General features: G+C 43.0%; 1 pseudogene; it reads left to right on the plus strand.

Moving 5' to 3' along the window:
• Positions 1-4869: 4869 nt before the first annotated feature.
• Positions 4870-5027, plus strand: LOC118758902 (U2 spliceosomal RNA; annotated as a pseudogene).
• The last annotated feature ends 973 nt before the right edge of the window (positions 5028-6000 follow it).

Genomic DNA, 6000 nt, shown 5'->3' on the forward strand with positions numbered 1-6000 from the left:
GAGTAAGCGTTGTATACATTTGTTTTGAAGAATTTGGAAATGTGTCTAAGATTGGTTTGAAGGAAGAGTTACAGAGAGAGGAGGGAAGGAGAGGCACAGAGAGGCAGAAACAGGTCTTTATCAACTGGTTCACCTGTCATGGCTGCCATGGTCAGGGATAGGTGATGATGAAGCCAACAGACTGGAAATCTTTGTCTCTCACATGGGTGGTAGGGTTCCAAGTAGGCCAGCCATTTTCCATTGCCTTCCCAGGCACATTTGCAGGGAGCTAGTTGGAAGCAGACAGTTAGAGCGCATATGGGATGCTGGCATCGCAGCTGGTGGCTCAACTATTGTGCCACGAGTGTGGTCTCTGAATTTGGAAATTTCTGAAAGCCTAGAAGCTGCTCATTTTAACTGTCATGCAGAGACCCAGAGATAGAGTTTAGGTTTTTAAAGGACAGCACTGACATGCTTCATTTGAGTGTCTCCCAAGCATCATCCTTGCTGTTGCCATCCTTGACTGCACACTGACATATCAGTCTTGGAACAGCCCCACCCATTGCTGCAAGGGGGTTGTCATCAATAACACTTACATAGTAACCTTCGATAGTGGCTGCAGAACCCACACTGAGCTGAAGCTTGCTACTCCAAACTGGTCAGGAGTAAGCCACCAGGGCCTCAAATGATGGCTCGAATGGCTATCGGGGCCGATTTATGTCTTTGCTGCTCCACTTCCAATCCAGCTCCCTTCTTAGGAGCTGGGAAAGCAGAAAAGGGTGGCCTAAGGCCTTGGGACCCTGCACTCAAGGTGGGATACCCAGAAGAAGCTCCCCACTTCTGATCAGCTCAGCTCTGGCTAATGCAGCCATTTGTGGAGTCAACCAGCACATGGAAGATCTTTATCTTTCTCTCTGTCTCTCCCTCTTTCTATAAATCAGCCTTTCCAATAAAAACAATTTCTTAAAAACAACAATAACAAAAGGAGTAGGACTCTGTGTCTTAAAAACCCATTGTTCCCTGAGTACCAAGATAACAGCATGCAGACATGGGATGCTCTGTGTTATGGACATAAGTATCTTAATTTGTACTGCAAGTTTTTGGCCCTACAGAAATAGAAATACAGATCAGAGTTGCAAATACAGTGCACACGTAGGGGCTGGGTTAACATATGTGTTCACACATGAAAGGGGGCTGCCACCTAGAGAGAGAACTGACATGAGTGGGCCAGGGGTTGTCGGGGAGGAAGCTGGAGAAAAACGTTAAGCGATATCCGTAAGCCAGAAGGTAAGACGACGGGCATCTTCACCGCTTTGTTTATTTCTCTTTCACGAGGAGGGGTGGGACACTCCATTGAATATATAAATGGAGTGTTTAATGTGCATGAAGCTTCTTGAGAATTTCATGGTGCCTGCATGTGCAGTTCAACTTCCACGTGGCCAAGGTGGTGTCTCTCTCCTGGTCTCAGAAAAGACGTAAGTGGATCATGGGCAGGTGGATGCACTGGATTGGCAGGCAAGACAGAATGACCATGCAGTGCTATGCAGATACCATGGAAAAGTATTCCAGCTTCATTTACTCTCTTTCTAACTCACCACTGGCCTCCCCATATCATTGTTACTGAGCTGGATCTGGCAGGTTGCAAACTCAGTCTTCCGAGCCTTCCAGCCAGGCTTACTCCGCATTCTGTGCTTGTGCCTCGGAACCCTGTCCTATTCAAGGGCAGAGACCCCCTAGACCCAGAGCCTGTTTCTGGTCTCCTGCCTGCTTTGAAAGATCTTAACTATGTTTCATAGGATCAGACTTCATGTAGTGTGGTAGTAGTCTTGCTATTTCAGCATTGGGAAGCACAAAAGAAGAAGAAACCATAACGGGTTCGATTCCACGAAGACAAGCTCTATCCCTGTCGGTGGCCTGTTTCGGTTTTTCTGCAATGGTGCACCGGATACAGCGTGCTGAGTTACTCCTTTCCCTCTTGGATGGGTTTCACAATGATGAAACATAGACTTTTTTTTTTAGCAGAGAAGTAATTGGGAGCTACCTGATCTGTAAGTTTTAACTGCTGTTCTCAGTTCTGTTCATTCCTTGTGCAGCCCTGGAATATATTGCATATGAACTAGGAACTTATTAGCGCACAGGGTGGAGTCCAGCTGCAGGCTAGGGGGGTCGTTTGTGATTGTTGCTGTGGGCACGGTTTTACTGGAGCACAATTTTCATGTTTTCCCTCCCAATTTTTACTTATTTGAAAGCCACTGCTGTGCAGTAGTGGTGCGTGTATCAGGGAAACAAAACAACCACAGAAGAAAGTATCTTCTACATCAGGGGGTCCTTATACCTGGGTCATTTTCATATTCGTGTGCTTAATTTTAAATCCACTAAGGCACCAGATACACAATTACCATAAAAGAACAAAGTGTTATAACCCCCTTCCCTGTAAATTTCAGGAGAAAGCCAAAGGTTGCGGGTCAGGATAACTGTTACCAAGGGGCCTTGGTAACAGGAGGGAGCAAGAGGTTTGCCCTGTTGTTACCCTAGCTGCTGAGTGGAAGCAAACCCCAAAGAACATACCATCAGCATCTCCTGAAGGAATTACTTGTTAAGACGCTTGCATGAAGAATCTTAAACTTGTAATAGAGAAGGCTACTCAGGGAGAGAAAGCAATGCTCAGACCAAGGGCGGTTGGCCCAGAACACCTGTGCGCATGTCAGCTTTCCAGTTCTTTGGTCTTTGGAGTTTTCCTCATTTCTCTATGAAATAGTTATGCTTTTATAAAATAGGAATAAGACTACCTATTTCATAGGACTGTTGAATCATTTCTGAAGCTTTCTGTTGATTGAAACGATCCATGGAATCTTTACAAATCGTTAATGCTTGGTTTCTCTCCTAAGACAGTGTGGTTGAATTACTTCTGCTTTAATCTACAGGAGATGCCTAGAAAGACTAGTACATGTTTACTATCGCTGTTATTTTATTAACTTTGCAGTTCATTCCATGCTTTCCCCCACCAATTTTTATTTATTTGAAAGGCAGAAGTACAGAGAGAGAGGGAAAGAGAGAGACAGAGAGGTCTTTAACTCCTGGTTCACTCCCCCAAATGGCTGCAGTGACTGCGGCTGTGGCAGGCTGAAGCCAGAATCCAGGAGCTTCTTCTGGATCTCCCAGGTGGGTACAAGGATTCAAGTAGTTGTGCCACATTTTGCCACTTTCTCAGACACATTAGTTGGATTGGAAGTGGAGCAGCCAGGACTTGAACTGGCACCTGTCCGGGCTGCTGGCACTACAGAGGCGTAACTAGAAACACCAGCACACCAGCCCCAGATCTTTAACAGTGCTTCCTAGTTCTTGGGTTTCATGCCCGATTCCAAGCCGCCGGTAAAGGCTATGTGTTGTCGGTGGTTCTGTCTTCACTGTTCAGTAACTAAGCTGTGAGATCCTACAATTTTCTACCATGACAGATCCTATTCATTGCTTCATTTACAGTGTTTTAAAAATAAAATCAAGTACATTTTGACTTAGTTAATTTTTTGCTTGTTTTTCTATAGTTTCTGTTTCACCTTCGTAGGATCACAGGCCACACCAAACCAAGTCAATTTGAAAGTAACCTTTTAGATATATCTAAAGTGTTGCGTGAATCTCCTTCTCAGTATTTCAACTGTGTTCAAGATGAGGTAATAGAAAAGAGGTATTGAAGTTGTCGCATTAGGTAGTGGATTTCAATCTTATTATGCTTATCAAAATAACACTTCCAAAGACATTTGAGTGGAAATAAATCCATATTTCACTTTTCTCACAGGTTCATTTTAGATGCTTAAATTAGCAAAGACTCAGCTAAACAAGCATGTGTTAACCATCCAGCCGTGTGCCAGGTGCATGCTAGACCTGGAGATACAAGGATAAATGTTAAGACGCTGGGAAAGGCAAGGGCTAAATAAGCTACGGAATGTGTGACTTCATCTCAACACAAGCTGATCTGGAGTTTCTCACTTCCTCTGCCATTCCCAGCCTGTAAACAATGCCGCAAAGCAATTTAGAATAAAATTATGTAAAAACTATCCTCTTTTCTTGAAATCAATGATAGAACCAATGGGCATTCCCTAATTCGTTTTAGCCTAAAAAGTAATCGGAATATTGAAACAATCATCAATAAAGATACTGATTGCAGCATTTTTGTAATAATAAAAACAATGGAAAACAGAAGTTTCAACAGTTAGGAAATGAGTAAATGAAGTACAAAAGAGTAGAGTCATATGAATTGGAAAAAAAAAAAAGATAACTTTTCTGGGGCCGGCATCCTGGCACAGCAGCTAACCTTCCTCCTGCAAAGCTGGCATTGCACACAGACACTGGTTCATGTCTTGGCTTCTCCACTTCCTCTCCAGCTCCCTGCTAATGGCCTGGGAGAGCAGGGGAGGAGGGCCCAAAGCCTTGGGCCACTTCACTCATGTGGAAGACACAGAAGACACTCCTGACTCCCAGCTTCAGACCAGCCCAGTTCTGGCCACTGCAGCCATTTGAGAAGTCAAGAAGTGGATGAAGGATCTCTCTCTTTCTCCATGGTTCTTTAAGTAAAAGAAATAAAATTTAGACAAATGTATAAACAAACAAAAACAGATGAAAAGCGTTTTGTAGAGGGAGGCCATTTAGAATTGGTGCATCCCTGGATCTATTCCAATCTATCCTGATCTTACCTTCCTGGTAATGCACACTCTGGAAGCCAGCAATGACAGAAGACACATGCGGTCCTGTCCCCCATGTCTAAGGAATGGAATGCGTTCCTGACTCCTGGCTCCCACCTGGCCCACCTCTGGCTGTTGTGGGCTTTCGAGGTTTCCTCACACTGCCTTTAAGTCTCTTGAATCAATGAATAAATTTTTTTTAAGTAGTCACATTATCGCTTCTCGGCCTTTTGGCTAAGATCAAGTGTAGTAGTCACATGCCATGTTAATTTTAGAGGTCAAATTATAGGAGACTGATTTTATGGGTTTTCAAAAATCTCTAACTTCTTAGCAAACATGCATTGCTTTCATTTACATTTCTTTGTACATTATCCCTTTAGTTTTAGCTATGAATTAATCAACACTGTTTTTAGATCACTTCTCCATTTAGAGAATCAGTTTATCTAATTCATAATATTAAATTATCTTGACCGATCAGCTAAATACATAAATGTTTAAGGCAGAACAGCAAAAGGATATTAGTGAAACCCCATTTAATCTTTACACTTGGTTCTCTACAATTATCCCTACCATCCATGTGATTAAATCATCCTTCTGAATTTTCTCTGCAGGGCAGCTCTCTATTTAACATTTATCAACCAATTATTTCATTGTAATTAATCTATTTATTTAGAAGTTTATCTTCTCAGCCTCCAAAGGCCAACCTTGAGTAATGAGAATTAATAGGCATTTATTATAATTTTATCAAAAAAGCCAAAACAGTCCAGGAGGATTTGCTGGCAGGTGTTCTAGCTCTCCAAGGAGATGACATTTGAGCAGAAACCTGGATCAAATAAAAGTGACATCCCAGTTCCTTGGGGGCATGCCCTTTTTAGCCTGTTTCGCTGTTGAATACAAGCCCGTTTTTACTGCTAAATGAGATGCCACCAATCCTTCTTCTCTTGCCCCCAGGCATTACAAAGCCTGCACTACTTATTTTTTTTCTCATATTGGGTTGTTACCTCCACTGCAGTGCTTTTATCCTTCTTTCTGATATTATGATGTAGGAATGCAACCCTCTCCCAGCTTCAGGATCCCCACCCCACATCCTCCCCCTTCCCTGCCCTCTCCCAGCTGCCAGTGCCAAGAATCTTTCTCACTGTACTCTCAGCCTTGAGGGAAGGCTGTGTTCCTTCAATAAGTCCACAATATCAAGGCCTTAAGTTCATGAAGTCAAAATGACCATCACTTTGACTTTATCAATTAAAAAAATATACTTATTTATTATTATTGGATAGGCAGAGGTACAGAGAGGAGGAGAGACAGATGAAGATCTTCTGTCCGATGATTCACTCCCCAAGTGGCC

Source organism: Ochotona princeps, chromosome 3 (genome assembly GCF_030435755.1).
Source record: "Ochotona princeps isolate mOchPri1 chromosome 3, mOchPri1.hap1, whole genome shotgun sequence".
Classification (NCBI taxonomy): domain Eukaryota; kingdom Metazoa; phylum Chordata; class Mammalia; order Lagomorpha; family Ochotonidae; genus Ochotona; species Ochotona princeps.